General features: G+C 41.1%; 1 protein-coding gene across 10 annotated transcripts in view; it reads left to right on the top strand.

Annotated features, from left to right (window-relative positions):
- GRIP1 (glutamate receptor interacting protein 1) overlaps positions 1-24,671 on the top strand; it is a 661,409-nt gene that overhangs the window by 33,221 nt on the left and 603,517 nt on the right. The gene's annotated exons all lie outside the window — the stretch shown is intronic.

The following is a 24,671-nucleotide window of genomic DNA, read 5'->3' on the forward strand; positions in this document are numbered from 1 at the left end:
TTAGTTTTTTTTTTAATTGAAGTATAGTTGGCACGCAACTTCAGCAACTATTTTTTGAGGATCTACTATGTGGAAAATGGGGGCCCTGTTCTAGTTGTTGAGGATCTAACATTGTCCCTGCTGTCTTAGAACTTACCTTCTACTGGCAAGTGAAACAACCTACTTGTATATATAACGTGTCAGGGTGAGAGAAGTGAGCTGTTTCAGACCAGGTGGTTAGAGAAGTTAGTTTCCAATTTCCAAGTGGAATCCAGTTTATTCGCTCTCTCTTGTTTTTATGATATTTTGATGTCCCCTCGGCAGCCTCGCGTCATTGCTAACCTCTCCACTCCATGGGATCACATTTTCCAGCAAACACCCCATGAGCACTTATTTAGATGCCTAATCACTGGCAGCGATGCAGCTGTGTTCATCATTGTCCATTCAGATTTGTATGATGTTCCCATCCAAACATACCTCAGGGTACATTTGCACATCTAATTACAACATTAAAACTAATAATAGCCTGATAAAATACTACTCAGACAAATGTCTAAGCAAACAGCTGGCTGTTCCATTGTGTCCTGAAGGACAGGCGCATTCAGACTTTGTTCCCTAACTGAGGGGCCTGAATTCCAAACTGCAAGCGCCCTCCTTCGCAACACCCTCCTGAGGGAAGGCTTAGGAAGGAGGTATCTAATTCAAAGGGATGTCCTTAGATAAAAGAGCCTGCACGAAACCTGAGCTTTCTGGAACTGCATGGAGGGAAAAAGGGGCTTTCTTTCCTTTTACCCAGATGAGGCCTGCAACCAAATTCAAATTGGACCAAAACACAACGGAATGTCGGTATAAAGGTGTTATTCACATGCCCACCTTTCTGAAGCCCCGGAAAGTTAGTATTTAAAATTTCCAAGGAAAGAAGCCTGAGGGACAATTTAATCACGCTTTTCAGATATTTGAAGGAGTCATGCTGTTATCCTGTAGAAACCACGTCAAGCTTGGTTTATGAGTGCTTGGGTTTATGTTTGTATTGAGAGAGAGGAAATTTGGTAATATTGTTTTTATCTTACTGGCACAGTAAACCTTCCTATTAGCCAAACCAAGTAAAGACAGAGTGTTTAGGAGATAGAGATCAATCCTTCTTCCATGGTACGTTTCAGCACAGGAAGCAGGTTATGACCCTAACCCCGTTAAGTAGTAGGGAATTCTTCCTTCAGGTTGACTTGTGTCCTTTGGCAAGTTTCGTTTGCCCGGGTGGACTGAAGCTAATAATTAAGCTCTTTTTTGGTTCTTGAAACGTTGACTGAAAAATGTAGGCCTATAGGAAAACTTTTGGATTGTAAGAGTTATCCCTCATTGGAATGTATTGTTGAGAGAGGTCTTAAAATCTTTTCTTAAAGCTGTTAAATAACAATTTAAATTTTCATCAGCCTTGATAGATTAGGCATAATACTCCTGACGGGTAAGAATGGATTAAAATAAATCTCCAAGTGGCTTCTTACCTTCTGATTCTATTATGTGCTATCCTTTTCAGATTCAGCAAGTATTTAGGATTGCAGGAAGACTATGCCTGATATTTGCACATATATTAATTCATTTGAGGCAGTGCTCACAAAAACATGCAAAGTAGGTATCACTGTTTCCTTTGTAGTTACAAAGAAACCACTGGTCTAAGAGGTGAAGTCACTCATTAAAAATTGCACATCTAGGAAAGGGTTGGGGCAGGGCTTGGAACCAGGGCTGTGAACTTGGGTTCTATCTTAGACTTCCATTAATGAGCTCTGAGATCGCAAGCCAATTTCTAGGCCTGTATAGACCCCAGTTTCTTTATTTGTAGGGTGAAAGGGTTGGGATGAGAAGATTTGGAAGAAGTTTCTCTCCCACTCCTGTAATGTATGACCTGGGGGAAACTAGAGAGATCAATACTCAATGAACAGGTTTTTGTGAGCACGGTGAGAGCACCTTGTGTAGGGCACATAGCTATATATTCTATAATAATAAAGATATTATTTCTGGGTTGGGAATTTGGGGTGTGGAAGGCACAAAGAAACTGGCATCTCTCTGTGACCTAATGATCGAATGCTGAACTTGTGGAGTAGAATTCTCTTACAGCCATTTCTTGATTTTCCTTTTCTTTTTTCACATCTACTTTCCTATTCCAGGTCCCCTATCATCTGTCTCCTTTGAAATTTTCTGAGTTTATGACTGATCCTGAACTATGCTATATTCAATTATAGCTATGAATAATTAGGGGGCAAACAAAGAGAAGATTTCTTTGTTCTTGAAAAATGAGTTCTCAGTGTAGAGAAAACTGTCTAGATCTGAGCTAACACAGTAGTCACTAGCCACATACGGCTGTGAAGTAAATGAAGTATGACTAGTCTGAACTAATATGTGCTGTAAATATAAAAGACATGCTGCGTCTTGAAGTCTAGTAAGAAAAAAGAACATAGAATGTTTTATCAATAACTTTAATATTGATTACATGTTGTAATGATAATATTTTGAATATGTTGGGTTAAGTAAAAGGTATTATGAAAACAAATTTAATCTGTTTCTTTTCATTTAAAAAGATTTTTATTTATTTTTTTAGAGCAAGAGAGAGAGAGAGACAAAGAGGTGGGCAGGGGGAGGGGAAAGGAGAGGGAGAATCTTAAGCAGGCTCCACACCCAGAGCAGAGCCCAACTTGGGGCTCCATCTCCCAACTCTGAGATCATGACCTGAGCTGAAATCAAGAGTCAGACACTTAACCGACTGAGCCACCCAGGGGCCCTGTTTGTTTACACTTTTAAATGTAGCTCCTAGAATATTTGGAATTGCATATATAGTTTGCATTTATAGCTTTGATTATATTTCTATATGATAGTACTGGTTGAGATTGGTGATTCTCAACCACAGAGAATCCTCCTCCACCCAAACCCACCCCCCTCCAAGGTATGTTTAGCAATATTTAGAGACACTGTTGGTTGTCACAACCGGGCATGCTTATTGCACCTAGTGAGTGAGTAGTGCCCAGAGATGCAGCTAAATGTCCTATGGTATATAGGGCAGACCCTCTTCCCACTCTCCAACAAGGGATTATCTGGTCAAAAATATCAGTAGTGCTGGCGTTAAGAACTTCTGGTATAGATGGTTCAGAAAGGAGATAGAGAAAAAAGATTGGGAACCAAAACTGCTTTTAGGTTAATTTAATTTAAAATATTATAATGAGTAAGTACTTAGCAGCATTAAAGAAGGACTACTATTGTAGGAAAGAGGAAAGGAATTGGAAATGGTTAGAGTATAAGCAGAAAAGCAGCAGGTTTTGTTAATTATTTCAACAAATATTTATTGAGTGACTACATACTGTTTTGGGAACAAGATGAGGGAAGATTAAATACATATATACAAACATATATAAAAATATTGTATTCTGATTTTATCCAAATCTTCTACAGAGAAAATGAAGTTAAATAAAGTTATGATTCTTGCCTTTAAAAAGCCTTTAGATTAGGGATGCCTGGGTGGCTCAGTCAGTTAGGCTCCTGCCTTCGGCTCAGGTCATGATCCCAGGGTTCTGGGATCGAGTCCCGCATCGGGCTCCCTGCTCAGCGGGAAGCCTGCTTCTCCCTCTGCCTGCCGCTCCCCCTGCTTGTGCTCTCTCTCTCTGACAAATAAATAAAATCTTAAAAAAAAATAAAAAGTCTTTAGGTTAGTAGGGGATGACATGAGAAGTACACTCTCTTGCAAGGCAGCATATGATGTCAGAAGAGAGATGGGAAAAACAACAACAGTTCAAACAACAGTTTCAAAGGAAAATATACCATGTTTGGTTGGGGAAGTCATGCAAAGCTTCATGGAAAAGGTTCTATTTGAAACGTGCCCTCAGTAGTCAGGATAGCAACCCATGGAGATGTGGAAAGGCATACACAATAAAGGGAACAGCAGGTCCATGGAAAGGGGGAAGGAACAGATGGGGTGTGTTTGGGGAGTATTCGTTGTCAAGTTGACTTGGAATCTCAGGGGGAAGCAGTTGGAAATAAGACCAAAAAATGAAACCCCCAACAAAAGAAACAAACACAAATGAGACTGAGGTCATGTAAACAGATTGGCGGGGTGAAAAAACAGGCAGATAAGAGAGGCAAATAGAGGCAAAATGTATCGGAGTAGACAATTGACTGGCTGTAGGTGAAGGAGAGGAAAGAGTCAAAGCTGATCCTGGAGTTTTAAGGTTGGGTGTCTGGGGACTTTGGTTGGAATAGAGGCCAGGAGAATGGGTTGGTGTATCAAGAATGGAATGATGATGAGTTCAGAATCACCTTGTTGAGTTTTAGTTAATAGTACATAATCCAGATGGTAGAGAAGTTGAGGAAGCCCCTGAGAATCAGATCTGGAGGCTGCTAGAGTAATAAGGACTAGAAATAGAGATTTTAGAATCATCTCAAGTAGAGTGATCACTGAGATTTTGAGGATGGATAAGATTACTCGAGGGGGCGCCTGGGTGGCTCAGTCGTTAAGCATCTGCCTTCAGCTCAGGGGTCCTGGGATCGAGCCCTGCGTCGGGCTCCCTGCTCAGCGGGAAGCCTGCTTCTCCCTCTCCCACTCCCCCTGCTTGTGTTCCCTCTCGCGCTGTGTCTCTGTCAAATCAATAAATAAAAATCTTAAAAAAAAAAAAAGAATCCTCGAGGAAGGTAGTGTCCATAAAAAGGACATGACACAGTCTTAGGTGGGACTGTCTTTAAGTGATGAAATGAGGAAGAGAAGTCAGTGGAGGACATAAAAGATGAGGCAGAAGACACAGAAGCAGGCCTTTGTGTAATTTAACATCATAGAAGTTAAGAGAAGTTTCAGATGGGGATGTTCCACAGTATTAGACAGTACTGACAGAGCACGGAGGATGAAGAACATGTTTAGGACTTGGGTTTCACCGTCAGAAGGCTGTCGGTAGCCTTCCAGTAACGGGGCAGGGGGCCAGGAAGCAGATTAGGTGTGGAATGAAGGAGGGAGGGGGCTCATTGCTTCTGCGGGCACAGGCTGTCCCAGAGCCTCAGCTGGGAGAAAGGCACATGCTAGTTTTGTGACATTTTTTCTCTTGGGTCATTCATGCCTTCAGCAGATACTCAATGAACATGTATTTATTATTTTACCTACCATGGGGAGTGGGAATAGGTATACATAAAGAAAAGTAAGATACAATCTCTATAATCTCCACCTCTGGGCTCAAGAAAACAGAGCGAACAAGGTCATTGCTTGAGAAAAATGACAGAAGGAAATTTTTAGTTAATTAGGCTCTTAAGTCCCAGAACTTTGTAGTTGTCCATATTTCTTCTCTATCAAAGCTCTTGACTGTCTTCGGAGTTGACATCCTAAATAAGAGATCATGTCTAATTCTACTTGCCCTTTGCAGCTTTGGCTAAGGAGAATGTTTCAGATAAAATTGAAATGATTAGCTGGTGGCGAGCGGGGGACAGGGGGCATATAAAATAGGTAAACTTACCCCAGCATGGTCTGCCTTTTCATAGTTAGAAGTGACCTGAACTGATTTTATCTGTTGTTCTCAGGCTTGATGAAAATGGAGGCCTGATTGCTTCACTGTAGTAGTTATTACTGAGGGGGATATAGGAGAGAGCCGAACAGATTTTTATGAATCAGAGAGAGAAAATAACAGTACAGTTCCAAACGGGGAACTTTTTGCCATTTGAATATTTAAAAAAACATGTGATGTGGCTAATTTTGTTCTGTTCTACATGAGCGTCATTTCAGGTAGTGCAGAGAGATGGGTGTTTCTCCACCTGGGCCAGGTAGGGGTGAATCTGAATCTTCTCTTCAGGTTTACAGCCGTGTGTGTGGCCTTCGCGAGGGCAGCATGTTCTTCCTCCCTACAGCGATACTCTCTGAGTATTAAATTGCATACTCAGAGATTAAATTAAATTGCATACTCAGAGATAAGGAGAGCTTATCGTAAAAATTAATTAAATAAATTAAAATTATTAAAAATTAAAATTATTAAAAATTATTTAAAAAATTATTAAAAATTATTAAAAAATTATTAAAAAATTAAAAAATTAAAATTATTAAAAATAAATTAAATTGCATACTCAGAGATAAGGAGAGCTTATCGTAAAACTCCAGGTAAGAGTCTGATTTCTCCTCTGTTATTTCTCTTGGGAACAAGTGGGTAAAAATGTAAGTAATTCACATTCGAAGAACTTGAATGTTTTAAAGTACAAAACTACAGAAAAGCACAAGAGTGGAAAGACGGTTGCTCGAAACTGCCAGCCGTAGAGGTAGTCACGCTTTCAGTCCGCATGACCGGCGCCCGGCAGGGACTGCTCTTGAGGAACTTTTATTCTAAAAATAGATGGAAAAGTCAAAGTGATGTTATGTGGTTGCCAGGATTTCGGTCTGGTAATCAAAATACATCAGCCTTACTTCTGGATTTGCTAAGGGTTCATTAGGAGGCCTTGATTAAATTTCATGTAAACCTATTTAATATGTAAGCCCAGGACTCCATGTTTGAGGAACGAGAATACCCGTGAATCTCATTGTGAGCTCCCCAGTGATGAAGTCTACAGTGCTATCTTAGGGACTGTAGAAAATAATAATTACAATAATCTGAGAAATTCTGTAACCAGTGTTCTCCACAAATGGCATTGGCTAATTAATTTGAAAAATGGACCTGTAAAGTACTGGTACTGTAAAACTTAAAAAGTACATTTACTAAGACTGTAGTAAACCCCAGGGATTACTCCGAGTACTCCTTGCTCTCTACATTTGGGATATATGCTTCCTACATTATTGACATTAAAAACATGGTATGGAGAAAAAGAAAGAGTGAGTCATGGCATTTAATCTTCTTGGTAAAAGATGTGAAAGAAGTGGAAACTAGTCAATAAAAAGAGTTCTTAAAAATTATTTGCAAGGGCGCCTGGGTGGCTCAGTTGGTTAAGCGACTGCCTTCGGCTCAGGTCACGATCCTGGAGTCCCGGGATCGCGTCCCGCATCGGGCTCCCTGCTCGGCGGGGAGTCTGCTTCTCCCTCTGACTCTCCTCCCTCTCATGCTCTCTGTCTCTCATCCTCTCTCTCAAATAAATAAATAAAATCTTTAAAAAAAAATTATTCGCAAATGTCTATCAGGCGCTCTAGCTGTATTCTGCATGATAGCAGATAATAGGGATATGGTGATGTTTCCTTTTTCAGCAATCTTTCCCAACAATTTCTACTTATATGAGTGCTGAAAATTGCTGATATAATTACAACTATCCATTTGATCCAAAATATGCTTGGGAAGAGACTACTAAAAATACATCTATTTAAAAGTGGTTCTGTTCAAACGCAGTTCTTTAAATGGAATGTTGAGTTTTCAGAAGGTAATATTTGAAACCTCTGTGTTTGGTGGTTGGTGTAGGCACAGACCCCAGTTCTCACCAAATTTCTAGTGGAATGGCTGAAAAAAATCAAGAAATAGGGAGACATCAGCATTAGCAAGAGAAACCAGTACAGGACACGGTCCCTGTGGCAGAAAGTAAGGAGAACTTTTGTTCGTGGTTCCTCAGTGGCTCTGGATTGAAGGGTATTCCAGAGCCCCTTCCCCTCACTGGGTTGAGAAGAGCACCAGGTGACCTGTGTGAGCAGGTGTTCCGAGTGAGGACAGGTTAATGGACAACTGGTGAACAGGTGGCCACAGCATCTTGAGATCGAAATTCCCTCTGCTTATCTCCCTGCAGCCATCTTGCCCTCTTCCAATTTCTTCTTCTCACTAGACTTACATGATCCTTTCAAGAGGCAGGTCTGTCATGTGGTCCAGGTTATTTTGACTGTTTTGAGGATCAAGGCAGACATGCGGAACATGGATCTCTCCTGCCACCCAGGCTCATGGCCACCATGCTTTGTGCCGCAGCCACACTGACCTCTTGGGCACCACTGGCCCTGGGTCTTTGCACCGACCCTTAGCTAGTTCCCCTTCTTCGACAACCTTTTTGCTCCTCTTTCCTAGTTAATTCCTAATTATCCTTCAGGCCTTGCTCCATTGTTACTCCCTTAGGGATCCTGAGAGATCTGTGCTCTCATGGCACTTCGCGATTCTAATTGTAGAGTCATTTTCATGCTCATTCACGTAGTATTTGACCCATTCGACTATGAGCTCCGTGAGGGCAGGGGTGGTATCTGGTTTCCTACACCATTGTATCTCTGACATTTAGCACAGCACTTGGCACATATTATTCAGCGAATATTTATGGAATGAATGAATGGATGGGTGGATTGCAGATGGCAACATTGGGATTTCAGCAGCTATCTCGGATACCCCTGTCCTTTGCTCCCTACACAGACAGCTGCCACAGCGAAGGACCTGGCATGGTGATACAAAAGCCCTACTGGTTGCTCTGGGTGTGGCTGCCACATCAGGCGGTGGTTTTAGAAAATGGGGTGTTTCCCAAGGAATAAAATCCTTATTGGAGGTCCAGAGGTGTTCACTTTACTATCCCTTTGCAGGGACTGCTGGATGTCCTTACTGATAAAACACTGTCTGCTTCCTCCTTTACCTGCTCCAGATCATTTTCCTTCAATCCAGACAAAGATGTATCTCTAAGAAAGATATGAGTGGGAATCCACAACAAACTGTGCCAGAACTCCTATTGGAAGATTATTTTGTCAGAAAATAAGGCTCTCTCATGGATTCTCTTAAGAGATTCTGTTATTCAAAAGAAAGTACTCACTGTTTTCCTAAGGCTTCAGAGGAATTATTTTCTCTGTAACAGATTGACCATGAGATATGAGACAGTCTTAGAAAATATGTATTTTTTGCTTTCAACAACACTTGAGAGGATAGTGCCTGTGGGAAATGACGGCTAAGCAGGCCATCAGGTAAAGGAAGAAGAGGCAGGATTAGACAGAGTTGCAAGATGTAAAAGCCAGCCTCAGTGGAAACATACGGTTATTAAGCCCATTTGGAAAACCTTTGTAGGGGAATCGGTAGAGAATGAGACACTGAAGAATATCACAAGCAGTGAGGTAGAAAACAACCTTGAGAAAAAATTTCAAACCAAAGAGAGAAGGGACGGAAATGTAGAACGTGAGAAGTGTGGGCACATCTGCAGTCGCTTTTCATGGTGTTATCTTTGGGTGGTGAGATTAGGGATGGGTGTTTTTATTTTTCCTCTTTCTCCTTTTCAATGTTTTTTAGCAGGGACTTTAAAAAAGACACTGTTCTTTTAACAGCAGAGTTGGCAGAAAGCATCTAAGGCTTTCAATAAATAATCTTAAGTAATTCAATGAAAATTAAATTGCATTCGAGGCAGTGTTGAGGGAGTTAGGCAAGAGTGAAGCAGCCCAGGTAGGAAGTAAACCTCCTACCTGGGAAAAGAAACCAGAGAGATTCATGCTGTTGAGGAGGCACCGTGACTGTGAGCTCTCGTTCTCCCAACTGAACAAACAAGGAAAAAGCACAGCACTGGCTAGTTAAGAGTATTTTGAGAATTCAGATTAGAGTGCTGAGAAAGCACTGCTGTACATGATAATTAGAAGCTGGTTAATAATTTATGCCTGTAATTTTAATAATTCATTTATTTTTAAAAATAGAATGTGCATAATTGCCTGGATGATGTGTTCCTTCACTTATCCACACCTGGGTTATAAACCTCTTGGACTGACCCTTGTCATCATGACCCATGATACCACCTGGTGGCAGGTGTAGAAATTGCAAGGTAAGGCCCTGGGGAGAAATAAAGCTGGGAGGGGTCCAGCCTTAGAAATTCAAACCCATGAAGTGAACCTAAAGGTGAGGAACATTTGAAAGTTCTAGGACTGTCTTTGTAAGGTACATTTATTTATTCTGTCCCATATTTCTACGGAAATAGGAGGCTAAAGTGTAAGCTTGCCTAAAAGAAAAAGTAATTATAACAAATAGATATGGAATTTAGAATTCCTTATTTTCTCAGTTTCTCTTAGTAGTCTTCTGTTTTTGAATTGCAGAACTTTTTTCACAGGCCATGTGGTCGCTCTTTTTGCTTATTCTTAAAGAGGGGATTTTATGCTTTCTACTAGTCAAGTAGAGATGGGCTCTATCAGAAATTGGCATAGGTTCTCAACCACATCTTTTGGAGGAATACCCTGGACTAAAATAAAAAAATGGCAGTGAGGAAAATGTCATAATTGCTTCAAATTGAAATGAGTTTATGAATAGTCTTGGTAGGAGAACCGCTAGCTAAAAATAATTATGACAAACATATTATTCTAAAGATCTGTTGATTAAAATACATGTGTAGCAATCAATTATTTCATTTTATTTCTTTGATCATCTCAGAAATGAAGTCAAATTAAATGTGGAAGAATAGCCATTTGTATTTCTGATCTTCTGTACGTTTCTAAGAGATATAGAGGGTTTCACAGATTCAAAGGGGTACATGCACCCTGATGTTCGTAGCAGTACTATCAACAATAGACAAACTGTGGAGAGAGCCCAGATGTTCATGACGAATGAATGAATAAAGAAGATGGGAGATATATATGCAATGGAATATTACTCAGCCATCAAAAAGAATGAAATCTTGCCATTTGCAATGATGTAGTTGGAGCTAGAGTGTATTATGCTAAGTGAAATAAGGCAGTCAGAGAAAGACAAATACCATATGATTTCATTCATGTGTGAAATTTAAGAAACAAAACAGATGAATATATGAGAAGGGAGGGGGAAAAAAGGAGAGAGAGAAACAAACCATAAAAGACTCTTAATGATACAGAATAGACTGAGGGTTGATGGAGGGAGGTGGGTAGGGGATGGACTAGATGAGTGATGGGTATTAAAGAGGGCACTTGTTGCGATGAGCACTGGGTGTTGTATGTAAGTGATGAATCACTGAATTCTGTTCCTGAAACCAATATTATACTGTGTGTTAACTAAAATTTAAATAAAAATAAAAAGGTGATACAGAGATTTTAAAAATACCACATGTGATGTGATCAGGGTTATAATACTTTTCTTCTCTACAATTTATAATTTACATTTTGCACTTAGAACACAAAATAAATACGGTGGTGAGATTTTCTCTCTAATGGTTGTTTTATTATAGAGGTAGCCCCTGACCTACAGATAAGTCCTGTATTGGCCAAAGGATCTCTAGGAACAGTGCCCCAGTAAGTCCTGTTTCAGATATATTGCCTCTGCCAGGATTTCCTCCCTTTCTCCTTCACTTCCCTGTCATTGCTCTGGGTTAAAATACTCTTCCTTGCCTTCCCAGTGGTTTTGTTGCTCTCCCCTTCTAGTTTCTATGGCTGTAGGTCTGTCCCTCTTCCTTCTCTTCTTTCTTGTGTTTGACCCAATGTTGCCCCAGCCAGAACTCCTTTGAGACAGTTTCCTCCATGACTCCTCAGTTCTTTGGGCCATCATGGCCATCATCTTTTGTATTTCATCTTGTTCTAGAGTCGTGGAAAGTAAAGAAAGGGACAGTGATGAGTGATGGGAGGAAAATCTATTTTTGATGATTTATTTAGAAAGGACCCAAAGATCCCCAAATGTGGACCTTCTCAAAAGGGCCATTTGCTTGCTTCAGGGACCCGAGAGTTGGGAAATGTTGTGAAGCTTGTTTCCAGCCTTGACAGGAAGGTCCTAGTGTTAACAATGGGAAGGGGAGCAAATCTAAGGAAGGAAGGAAGGGGGGAGGAGGAGGGAGGGAAGGGAAAAAGAGAAAAAATTAAAGAAAAGAAGGCAAAGGAAAAGGAGAGAAAAGGTGGAAGAGGGAACTAGCCTTTGGGTCCCCATGGAGACATACTAGTAGGAGACACCTTACCTCTGGTTGGGTCTCCATTTTTCACCCTCTGCACCTAGTCCCCCATGGATGGGAGGCTGAAAGGGAGGGAGGAAAGGATGAGAGCAGAAGTTCAGGATTCCACCGCTTTAGATTACTTCTCCCCAGACTGAGATATAGATTCAATGCAATTTCAATCAAAATCCTGGTAGACATTTTTTAAAATAGAAATTGACAAACTGATTCTAAAATTCCTTTGAAAATGGAAAATTTTTAAAAAATGGGTAAAAGATTTGAACAGACACACAAAGAAGATATATGGATTGCAGTTAAGCACATACAAAGATGCTCAACATAATCACTAGAGAAATGCAAATTAAACCCCCAGTAATTTATTCTTATACACCTATTAGAATTGTTAAAATTGAGAAGACTGACCATACCAAGTGTTGGCAAGGGAGTAGAGGAGTTGGAACCCTCCTACACTGCTGATGAGAATGCAAAATGGTACAATCACTGTGGAAAACAGTTGGGCAGTTACTTAAAAAGTTAAAATTTCACCTACCAAATCAAGCCATTCCACTCCTAGGTGTTTGTACAAGAGAAATTGAAACGTGTACAGGCATACCTTGTTTTATTGTGCTTCACTTTATTGTGCTTTCCAGATACTGCCTTTTTTTTTTTTATAAATGGAAGGTTTGTATCAACCTGTATTGAGCAAGGCTATGGGCACCATTTTTCAAACAACATTTCTTACTTCATGTCTCTGTGTCACATTTTTGTAATTTTCTCAATATTTCAGACTTCCTTATTATTACATTTACTATGGTGATCTGTGATCAGTGAACTTTGATATTACTGTTGTCATCATCTTGGGGCACCACATACCTTGCCCATATAAGATGGCAAACTTAACTGATATGTGTTGCATGTGTTCTGACTACGGCACCGATTGGCCATTCCCCCGTCTCTCTCCCTCCCCTGGGGCTTCCCAATCCTGAGACACAGCATAATTGAAAGCAGGCCAAGTGATCACCTTACAATGGCCGCTAAGTGTTCAAGTGAAAGGAAGAGTTGCACATCTCTCACTTTCAATCAAAAGCTGGAAATGACTCAGCTTAGTGAGGGAGACATGGTGAAAGCCAAGATAGGCCGAAAGCTGCATCTCATGTGCCGAAGAGGGAGGCAAGTTGTGAATGCAAAGGACAAGATCCTGCAGGAAATTAAAAGTACTACTCCAGCGGACACATGGGTGATAAGAAAGCAAAACAGCCTTATTGACAGTTTGGAGAAAGTTTGAGTGATCTGAATAGCAGATCAATCCAGTCACAACACTTCCTTAAGCCAAAGCCTTATCCAGACCAAGGCCCTAACTTCTCGCTTCGGTGGAGGCTGAAAAAGGTGAGGAAGCCGCAGAAGAAAAGTTAGAAGATAGCAGAGGTTGGTTCATGAGGTTTGAGGAAAGAAACCATATGTACAACACAAAAGGACAAGGTGAAGCACAAGGGCTGATGTAGAAGCTGCAGCAAGTTATCCAGAAGCTCTAGCTAGAATAATCAGTGAAGGTGGCTTCACTAAACAACAGATTTTCAGTGTAGATGAAACAGCCTTCTATTGGAAGGAGATTCCACCTGGGACCTTCACTAGGTAGGAGAAGTCAATGCCTGGCCTCAATGCTTCCAAGGACAGGCTGAGTCTCTTTTTAGGGGCTAACACAGCTGGTGACTTTCAGTTGAAGCCAGGGCCCATTTACCATTCTGGAAATCCCAGGGCCCTTAAGAATTATGCCAAATCTACTCTGCCTGTGCTCTATAAATAAGACAACAAATCTGGATGACAGTATATCTGTTTACAACACGTTTTACTGAATATTTTAAGCCCACTTTTGAGACCTATTGCTCAGAAAAAAGATGGTTTTCAAAAGATCACTGTTCAGTGTCAATGCACCTGGTCACCCAAGAGCTCTGATGGAGAGGTACAATGAGGTTAATATTTTCATGCCTGCTCACACAAACTCCATTCTGTGGCTCATGGATCAAGGAATAATTCAACTTTCAAGTTTCATGTTTTAAGAAATACCTTCCATAAGGCTGTAGCTGCCGTAGGTAGCAGTTCCTCTGGTGGATCTGGGCAGAGTAAATCAAAAAGTTTCTGGAAAAGATTCACCACTCTAGATGCTACTAACATTCATAATTCATGGGAAGAGGTCCAAATATCCACATTAGCAGGAATCTGGAAGAAGTTGAGTGCAATCCTCACGGGTGACTTTGAGGGGTTCAAGATTTCAGTGGAGGAAGTAACTGCAGATGTGGTGTAAAAAGCAAGAGAACTAGAATTAGAGGTGGAGCCTGAAATTGGGACTGAATTGCTGCAATCTTGTCATAAAACTTTGGTTGAGGAATTACTTCTTATGGATGAGCCAAGAAGGTGGTTTCTTGAGATGAAATCTACTCTTGTTGAATATACTGTGAAGATTGTTGGTGAAATGACAACAAAGGATTTAGAATATATATAAATTTAGTTGATAAAACAGTGGCAGGGTTTGAGAGGATGACTCCAATTAAAAAAAGATTCTGTGGTGGGTAACAAGATTGAAGAGAGGGCAAGAGACCCGAGAAGTCTCTCTTGGTGGTGTAGCCTGGGAGGAGGAGAGGAAACCGTCTTGGGCCAAAGACTTAGAGGGGTCTTCCACCACTGGAGGAGGATCAGAATCACCGAGAAAGCCCACCTCTGAGACACAGGGACACAAGGCTTTCCTAAGATCGAGGGTGCACAGGAGAACAGAGAACACCTACCTCACCAAGCACGCCTTAGCCAAGTTCAAGTCCTGATGTTTTACTCATTCAGTGCTCCCGGTGTCTATCACAGCATAGCAAAACACCTTAGAATATAACGGCCTAACACAGAAGCCATTTATTATCTCTCAAAGTTCTGCAACCCAGACAATCCAAGCAGTTCTTCTGCTCCATGTGGGGTTTGCTGGCACTGAAATAGCCACAACGGCTTCCCCATTCCTAAACTGACACCTCTGTGGGGTTGCTGGAACTGCTGCAGGCTGGTTTGGACATGCGCTTTTCCCCTGCCTCTGTCTTTGGCTTTCTTGGTTGCTCTTTTTAAGAGAAAAAAGCAGAAGGGGCCCAGCCTCCTAAAGGCTAGACCTGGAGCGGACACCATGTGACTTCCAGTGCATTCTGGTGAGGGCAAGTTAGGGGGGCAGCCGAGATTCAGGGGAGAGACAGGTCACCTCTTGATGGGTAGAGCAGTATGCACAAGTAAGGAGGGGAAAGAACCAATCAATCAACAGCCAGCTATCTGTAGATTATACACGATACTAAATTTGCCATTTTTCCCTCTCCTGCCTCTGTCTTTGGCTTTCTTGTTCCCTTCTTTCTATTAATATTCTCTTCCTAGATCTCCACCCATTAAAACATACCCCATCCTTTAAGGCCCAATCTAAATTTCACTACCTTCTTAAAAAGGCTGATCATATAATCTATCAAGCAAATTGGGGCACCTTTGAGAGGAAGGGGCCACTAAAAGGAGAACCTTTGAGAGGAAGAGGCCGCTAAAAGGCATAAACTGGGATTGTCCCTGGCAAATTGGGACTTATAATAACTATTCATGAGCCTCTCCTTGAATTTTCCATTCATGAATGATCTTTCCCTTCTGATGAATTTGTTTGTATCTCTGATGGGATACATTTCATTCTTCCTGGTATTTTGAGTGCAAATAAGTGTCAATTCCTAGAACACAGATTCACTTTCTTATTTATTTGCCTTTCCCAGAGCATTTGGCACAGTGCTGTGCATATAGTAAGTACTTGGTTGTGAAATGAAGAAGAGAGTGGAAGACAGAAAAATACCAACACTGATGTTCTCAGGTCACTAAAAATGTCTTACAGAATTGAATAGCCACCATCAGCTCTAAGTTCTGGTAATTCTACCCTCTTCACCAACCTTTCATATGACCCTGGGTAAGTGATGTAATATCTAGGTAACTATATTTCTTCATCTCAGAAATGGGGGAAATTATACCTGTGGTACATACTTTATGGATGTATTGTAAAGGCAAAGGAAATGATGTATGCAAAAGCACTTTGAAATACTCCGTGTAAAAGTGCCTCTGTAGATACAAGGCAGTATTCTTATTCCAGTTTGTTTATTTGTTTCCAGTTGAGCGGTCCAGATAACCTCTTCATCAGTTGTTAAGTTGTTCTTTTCAGTGGAAGTTCAGATATTAATTTCTTTTTCCCCAAAAATTCTTAACTCTGGTTAAAATAAGGTGAAGGTCTGGAGTAACCAGATACAAGTCTTAGCCCGGCCATTTCCATCTGCTGTTGTGCATGTGAGCAAGTCACTCAGCTTCTTTGAGTCTTTTCCAGATCTTTAAAATGAAATAATACCTACTCTGTCTAAGGCGATAGTGACAGGCTCAAATTAAATCCTTCTGAAATTAAGTGTAAAGGATCATAGTATTAGTGATTGTTTCAGAATACTCCTTTGTTTTATGGCTTGCTGCCTTGTGTTTGATTATCTATGTATCTGTCTCTGTATCGATGTATCTATCTATCATCTATCATTCTGTCTCTCTAGCTAGCTGTTTAGCTCTCTAGTTATCATTCTATATCTGTCTATCTATCTATCTATCTATCATCTATCTATCATCTATCTATCCAGCCATCCAACCATCCAACCAGCCAACCATCCACCCATCCACTCATCCATCCATCCTAATGTGTGTATCTGTGAATTTGGAGTTACCAGATATTTGGAACTTTTGAGTGTCTTACATGCTTTAATATCTGAAGTGTTTAGAATTTCTTCTATCTTTTTTTAGAGAAAGGAACCATTTTAACCTAAATTCTTACATTTACACAAACACAAACTGAAACACAGTGTTATTTCCTCTCTCTTTCAAGGGATAGTCTCACGTGTATCTTAAACATACAGACAGTTAAAACTACTGTGTTACAAGTTGGGCGGGGGACCTTAGACCTCGTGGTTAACCCAGAATTACGTGGTTCGGGGTTGAAGTAAGAAGCTGTGTGCCCTTAAATCCTCACTCCAGCCTCCTGAGATGCCCACAGAAGCAGATGACAACAGCCGTGGTGCTAGTCGTGGGGGCAGTGGAGAACCACAGCCAGGATTCCTGGGGGCCCGAACCCATTGTAATTAACAATCAGGGTCATTTGTACTTCATGCCTATCCTAATGGAACTTTGTTGTTGCCTCTCACGTGAGGATGATATTGCTTCTGAGGCCCAGCGGTGAATTTTCCAGTTTTTATGCTAACGGTTGCATTGTCAGCTGCTAAGAATTCTCTTGAAGAGTAGATCATGATCCCTTCTCCCATAGAAATAAAAGGGAAATTGCTCTCTGACCATCCCAACTTGGTTGAAGCCCTTAAGCCAGATTGTTGACACTCAGAAGTCATGGAGGATTATGTATTTCCTTCCTTGTACAGCTTTGGGTATTTGATGCCCCAGTCAAGCCATGCATTCTCCCTCTGTCTTCAGTCTCTCAATTCCAGATGTGCAACATGGAATATCTGTCAGAAGTCTTTTTAGAGTGATTCTCAAAAGCTCTGAGGACTTCCTGAATTACAGGAACTCACCCAGGCTCAAGTAAAAAAAAAAAAAAAAAAAGAATTCACCAGGCTCAAGTTGTTGTGAAGATGCTGGTATGTCTGCTGTAAGCAGGATTTATTTTAGGGCAACTCTGAAGCTTTTTGTTTTATTCTACTTCGAGTCAAGAGAACCCCTCTTGGGGACAGTGAAACATTTCTCCTGAGCATATATTTATATTTCAGCCTGAAAGAGCCCCCGAAGCTTGCTGAGTATTTATCTAGCAAAGATTGCAATTTCTCAAGTCCCTTGTAAAGTCATTGTGGTTGATATGACCTGTGGGATAATACACATCTTAAAATGTTGGAGAATACCAGTTTATACATTTCTTGATCAGTGTAGAACTCTCTAGTTAGACATAATTACTGATATGTATGATGTATGTGTGCGTGTTTTCATAGCTTTTTTGTCTCTCCTAGATAATAGGACCGGTAACCTTCAAAAAGTCTTAGCACCTCAGAAGGTGCTATTTTGATAATGCGCTAGAGGTTCTGTTTTTCCCATTCTTATTTAATTAGTCACGAGGAGAGGTGAGGTTTTCCTATTTATTTATTCATACTTAAAATTTTAATCATTTTGGAAGGAAATCTTTCTAGAATATATTAAGTACTTTTCAACTTTTAAAATCAAAAACAGTAAATGTAATTTGATGATTTTTTTGGGTGACTTAGGAGTCATTAATAATTGACTATAGCCTTTCTCAAATTGGTGTCAGCAGAAAAGTTATTTACTGCATATTAATAGGTATCTTAGAAAAACAATTCTCTGTGATCAGATAAATTGGGTAAATACTGGGTAAACAAAATCAGTAATTTTCTTTTTTTTTTTTTTCAGGAGTACTCAGAGCCCTTAGCACTTTCTCATGTATTTTAAGTCTCCAAGGGGTGTAGTAGAATGGAGCTTTCTTCAATTACAATGGACCAGAAAACCTCCTATGTGTTACATTTGTTTTAGTTCCTGAAGAAAATCTTTCGAACTTTTGGGGAAAAGTGCTGTTTTAGTGTGATAGCCTGTAAGTAGGGCCATCAATATATATGGGATTATTTGACTCTACATCGAATGGCCCCAGACCGCTGCTGAATTTTTATGTTTTCTCTTAAAAGACATTTATGTGCATTCTTATTTTTTACTGTTTTCAGGTGTCACTGTGAGTGTTTTGACCTCCCCTAACTGCCTAACACTGTCCTCTCATCCCACATCAGTTATGATTTGGATGCCCATATAATTGGCCTTTCAAACCAGGATACTTTTGGAAGGGAAAAGGAACTCTGTTAATAGTTATACCAGGACAATAGCTGTAAACTACAAGGCAAAACAAAGATTGTTATGGCTAACACAAAATCCAGTACAAACTAATTTAATTCAACAGTAGAGGGGTTTAATGGCTCATGTGCCTGAAAATCTCAGAGGCTTGAGTTGGCCTCTGATGTGGCTTGATCAGAGATCTGGCTTCATTAGCCTGGCTCCACGTAGAAGGTTTATTCTTGGGCTGGCCAGTGTCAGGGTGCAAAATAATTGCAGTATTTTAAGGTTTTGCATTTTGTCATTTGCACTGAGGTTTTCCATCAGGATAGAAGCACATCCTTGCTGAGAATTGTTAGTAGAAAGTCTGAACTTTGCACTGACTGGTCAAACTCCTGAAGCAATCCCCAAGGAATTTTAATTGCTTATTGGTTGGATCATGATGCAGCGATAAGTGTGAAAAGGAGGTGGAGATACTCTGATATTCCCGTGGTTATCAGAGAATGTTCCTGGAGGAGGGACTCAATCCCACCCAGGTAGAATGGCTGTTTCACATTGGAGATCAGACAAGAGTAGATGCTGGGGAGATAACCATGTTGTCTGCTCCATAACCTTTTTTATTTGTTTCCCCGACTCTGTAAGAAATTTGGCAACCAGCTATGTACGTTTATTAGAATTCCCTGTGAAATAAGAAGGGCTCAAAAGGTCGCTCTGTAATGAATGTGCATGAACACTGGGTTTGCCATATCTGTTTGGCTGTTTAGAGGCGTTTTTTCTCCCCTCCTCATTCTCAGTTGTATTCCAGGTAGATGAGGCTGAGTGAATGAGTAGATGGAGTAATTAAGAAGGATTTGGTCAATAAAATTACTGAGAAAATTTTAAGAAATAATCTCCTGATCAGATTGTTTTTGGCTATTCTATGACACAAGTAATATATGTTCATCATTTTTTTTTTTTTTTCAATATATGTTCATCATTAAAAATACAGAAAATTTGGGGCGCCTGGGTGGCTTAGTCGGTTAAGCATCTGCCTTCGGCTCAGGTCATGATCCCAGGGTCCTGGGATCGAGTCCTGCATCAGGCTCTCTGCTTGTCAGGGAGCCTGCTTCTCCCTCTGCCTGTCACTCCCCAAGCTTGTGAGCTCTCTCTATCTCTCTCTTTGTGTCAAATAAATAAATAAAGTCTTTAAAAATTTTTTTTAAAATATAGAAAAATAGATAAGCCACTTGAAGACAGTAAGGAGCATTTGTAATCCCATTGCTCTGACTTAAAAACATTAGTTTTTGACCTCCCTTCTGAAATAAAAACTGCCTATTTTTATACAAGCATTTGTGTATGGAAATGGAAAGTCTGTTCTGTCTTTGAAAATCAGAAAAAGCACTATTTATTCTGCCCCGTACCTGGTATTTTCTTTTCCCAACAAATGTTACCCAAATTATGTGATGTAGTAATTTATAGTGTTACCTAATACTTTAGCTATTTGTTTTCCCTCCTGTGAAATGTAGATTGAAAAATAATAGTTTTCTCACAAAGGTGAAAACGTTTCTCTTAGACATAAATTATTTTCTGTTTACAAAGCTGTTATCTTTATTCAGCGTATCTTAAAGGAAATTGTTTTCAAAAATGACTTTCAAGACACACATTTCTTCCTCATTGCCTCAGAGCCCTATCATGAATTTGATGCAGACTGCTTTTTGAAGGGCTTATCTTTCAGTCCTAAATATAGAGGGACATGTTAGGAATTCCACGTCTGTAATTTGGGGGTCTGAGTGTGGTGCTTGAGAAGGGACTGGTGTGGCTGGGCATGGCTGTGTGTGTGTGGCATGATCTCCTGGTCCTGGTTCTACCCCTTTACTTTAACATCTTAGAGTCTCAGCTTCTCTACAGCCTGAGGATAATGCACTTGAACCTGAAGGGTTGTTTCAAGAATTACATACATCATGGCATATAAAGCTCTTGTCACAAAGTAGGGACTCAGTCAGTACATCGTTGCTTTTTTTTTTTTAATTTTTTTTTTTTTAAAGATTTTATTTATTTATTTGAGACAGAGAGAATGAGAGAGAGAGAGCACACGAGAGGGGGGAGGGTCAGAGGGAGAAGCAGGCTCCCTGCCGAGCAGAGAGCCCGATGCGGGACTCGATCCCGGGACTCCGGGATCACGACCTGAGCCAAAGGCAGTTGCTTAACCAACTGAGCCACCCAGGCGCCCCTTTTTAAAATTTTTTTATTGTTATGTTAATCCCCATACATTACATCATTAGCTTTAGATGTAGTGTTCCATGATTCATTGTTTGTGCATAACACCCAGTGCTCCAGGCAGAACGTGCCCTCTTTAATACCCATCACCGGGCTAACCCGTCCCCCCACCCCCCTCCCCTCTAGAACCCTCAGTTTGTTTTTCAGAGTGCATCGTCTCTCATGGTTCGTCTCCCCCTCCGATTTCCCCCTCTTCATTCTTCCCCTCCTGCTATCTTCTTCTTTTTTTTTCCTTAACATATATTGCATTATTTGTTTCAGAGGTACAGATCTGAGATTCAACAGTCTTGCACAATTCACAGCACTTACCAGAGCACATACCCTCCCCAGTGTCTATCACCCAGTCACCCCATCCCTCCCACCCCACCCCCAACTCCAGCAACCCTCAGTTTGTTTCCTGAGATTAAGAATTCCTCATATCAGTGAGGTCATATGATACATGTCTTTCTCTGTTTGACTTATTTCACTCAGCATAATACCCTCCAGTTCCATCCACGTCGTTGCAAATGGCAAGATCTCATTCCTTTTGAGTACATCGTTGCTCTTAATGAGCAGATCCTAAGTGATGGCTTGGACTCTTTAGGTCTAAATGAAGGTATGTTGGAGGTCTTCTGATCCAACCTCCTGTCAGTGCAAAAAATCTGTCCTGGAGAGCTGCTGATAAATAGGTCTTCAGGCTCTCATTAAATAACCCAAGGACCCCTTTGCCTCAGAAGACAGCCTGCACATGTTTCTGGATATCTCTAATTATTATTGATACCAACACCCATTTTGTTTGTAATTTACAGAATGCTTTCAGATCCATTATTTTAGCTAACCTGTATGGTAATTCTGTATAGTTGGTAGAATGTTTAGGAAGTTTTTCCTCACATTGAACCCAAATGTGCTGTCCTATAACTTGTACTCATTGATCTGTAGAGCTCCATGGAGTAAACTTTGTTTTTGATAGTCTTTTCATAGCGTGTCCATTTCTGTGCAGCTGCTATATGTCAGGCCCTTACTGGGCGACAGGGCCTCGGGGGTGAGAATAAAACGGTGATGGCCCCGCCTCCGTGGAAGTTGTATTTAGTGCAGGGGTAGCCAGCTATAGCCTCTTGTTCCAATCCAGCCCACTGCCTGGTTTTGTAAATAAAGTCCTTTTGGGGCCCATTCTCTTATATAACGTCTATGGCTGTTTTTGCGCTACAACAGTAAAGTTGAGAAGTTGCAACAGACGCCCTTGTGGCCTGTAAAGCCTAAACTATTTACTCTTTGGCACTTTCTAGAAAGATTTTGCTGAGTCCTGGCCTGGTGGATAAGGTAGATTTTCACTTCTTGAATCTATTAATAAATATGTCATTTCAAATGTCTGCAGTGCAGGGTGCTATGAACAAGCTAACAGGGAGAACCTAATTTAGGTTGGGTAGTAAGTAAGGCCTCCCTGAGAAAGGGACATTTAAGCTGGGCCCTGGAGAATAAACAAAAGAACTAGAAGATTCCGAGGGTGTGAGGAACAAATAGGCAGAGGGACACCTTGTACGAAGTCCTGCAGAAGGAAAAGTGCTTGGCATATTTGAAGAACTGAAAGAAAGTGTGGCTGGAGCCAAGTGAGGAGGCAAGGTAGGTGGTTTGAGGTCCAAAGACAGAGGTAATCAAGAGCTAAATCAGGCAGAGCCTTTTAAACATATTGTTATTTTCCTAAGGGCACTGGGACATTACTGAAGGGTTTTAAATAGATTTGCATTTTAAAGCAATTATGTGGAGATGGAGAGAAATCATTGGATTAACTATTTTGTGAACCAGTTGCTTTGATATGTGAGGAGGGTAAGGAGTCTAGGGGTGATTCCTAGTCATCTAATTTAAGCAACTGGGTGAATGAAGTTGCCATTTATGGGGAACCCTGGAGGAGAAGCAGGCTTAGTGGGAGATAATAATGATTTGAATTTTGGAAATGTTTAGTTTGAGATGCCCATGAAATACCTAAGTAGAAATGTCAAGAAGACAGCTGGGGGGCGCCTGGGTGGCTCAGTTGGTTAAGCAACTGCCTTCGGCTCAGGTCATGATCCTGGAGTCCCGGGATCGAGTCCCGCATCGGGCTCCCTGCTCGGCAGGGAGTCTGCTTCTCCCTCTGACCCTCCTCCCTCTCATGCTCTCTGTCTCTCATTCTCTCTCTCTCAAATAAATAAAAATAAAATCTTTAAAAAAAAAAAAAGAAGACAGCTGGATGTGCAGATGTGGAGCTGAGAGGAAAGAGATGGGTGTGGTAGTTATAACTGGAAAGTTATTGGCATTTAGGGTTCCTTGAGGCCTTGAAGGCAGATGAGATTGCCTAGGGAGATGGGTACAGGGAGGAGAGTACCGGGTTCAAGTTCTGAGGACTCCAACATTTATAGTTTGGGGAGAGGGAGAGGGAGCCTCCAAGGGATACTGAGAAGGAGCAGCTAGAGAAGTAGGAAGAAACCTAGAAAAATTGGTATCCTTATGCTGAGCAGGGAGTGTGTCTCAAGGAGGGCGGGTTTCATATGCCCCATGCTGCTGCTGATATAAAGGTAAAGATTGACTGTCCATTAGGTTGGGAACATGCAGCACACTGGTAGGCTTAGCAAGGACAGATCCAGTCGAGTGATGGGGGCAGAAACCAGATTAGGGTAGGTTGAGAGGTACATGAGTAGGAATTAGGGTAAAGAGACATTTTTTTCAAGCTGTCTGGCTGGGAAGGATAGGAGAGAAGGCAGCTGCTAGAACAGGAGAGGAAAGGTAGAGAAGTTTTATTTGTTTTTAAGATGTTGGACCTCAGTGGAAAGAGTAGGAAAGAGCAGGGTGGGAAGAGTGAAGTGACAGAGAGTTAAAGGATAATAGATGAAGTCTCTGATGTTATTAGAGGGGAGGTAATCTTGAGTCTACATGGCAGGGTTGGCTTTGGATGGGAGAAAGCACACTCTCTGTTATAACAGGAAGGAGCGCGGACAGGTCGGTTTGCCCATATGCTAGCATAAGTAGGGGGATGTCCATGGGTGGCTTCTAGCTTCTCTGTGAAATATGAAAGAGAGTCCCCTGCTAAAAGTGGGAGGGGGTGGATATCAGAAAGGAAATAACATGAAAATGCAGAACATCTGACATAGTTGATACTTGCTGCTGAGAGAAGGAGAGCATGAGGAAAGAAGTAGGATTGCTAGTTGGTTGAGGGCGATGATTATAACTTTATCATGAACTAATCTGTGGTTTTGTGATTTTTCTGCAGAAGAGCTCCATACTTGAATTCATGAATTGAGAAGCAAACAGGGAGGTTAGGCATAAGGGTGAGATGGAAGGGCAAAGGACAAGACCGTTTATGGTGTCCCAAAGAGAGTTCGTGTAATGACGGACTGGAATCTAAGATGGATGGGGAGAATAATGCATACACAAGGGAACTCATGGATAGGGATGCAGGAGTCAGTGGATTAAAGGTGCCTGTGAGATGCATGCATGTACCCAAATACGCATACAAAGACATACATACACACCCTGTGTTGGCACTTGAGCTACCCAACTTGGAAGAATAGTTGACTATAGGCGGAGAATGAGATGTTTGCATTAGTACCTTTAATTTTGGTGATGGCGAGGTCTAAGATTTGATAGAAAAAAAAAAATGAAAAGGGGAAAGTCAATATGCATCTTAGAGGAGCAGTGGTCCAGAGGTAGCCTTAGCAGACCAGATTCCCAATACAGGTCCTAAAGCAAACAAGGTATGAGATACTAGACAGCCGCAGCAGACCTGAATCTTCTGGAGATAGCCAGGGTTTTGCTCAGGTAAGGAGGGGAAGGCAAGGAAGCAAAAAAAAAAAAAAAAAAAAAGTTCAGAAAAGAGGCTGAGGATATGGGGGCTGCAG

Source organism: Mirounga angustirostris, unplaced genomic scaffold (assembly GCF_029215605.1).
Source record: "Mirounga angustirostris isolate CCGP_5_RB_7025 unplaced genomic scaffold, mMirAng1.0.hap1 SCAF_5, whole genome shotgun sequence".
Lineage (NCBI taxonomy): Eukaryota > Metazoa > Chordata > Mammalia > Carnivora > Phocidae > Mirounga > Mirounga angustirostris.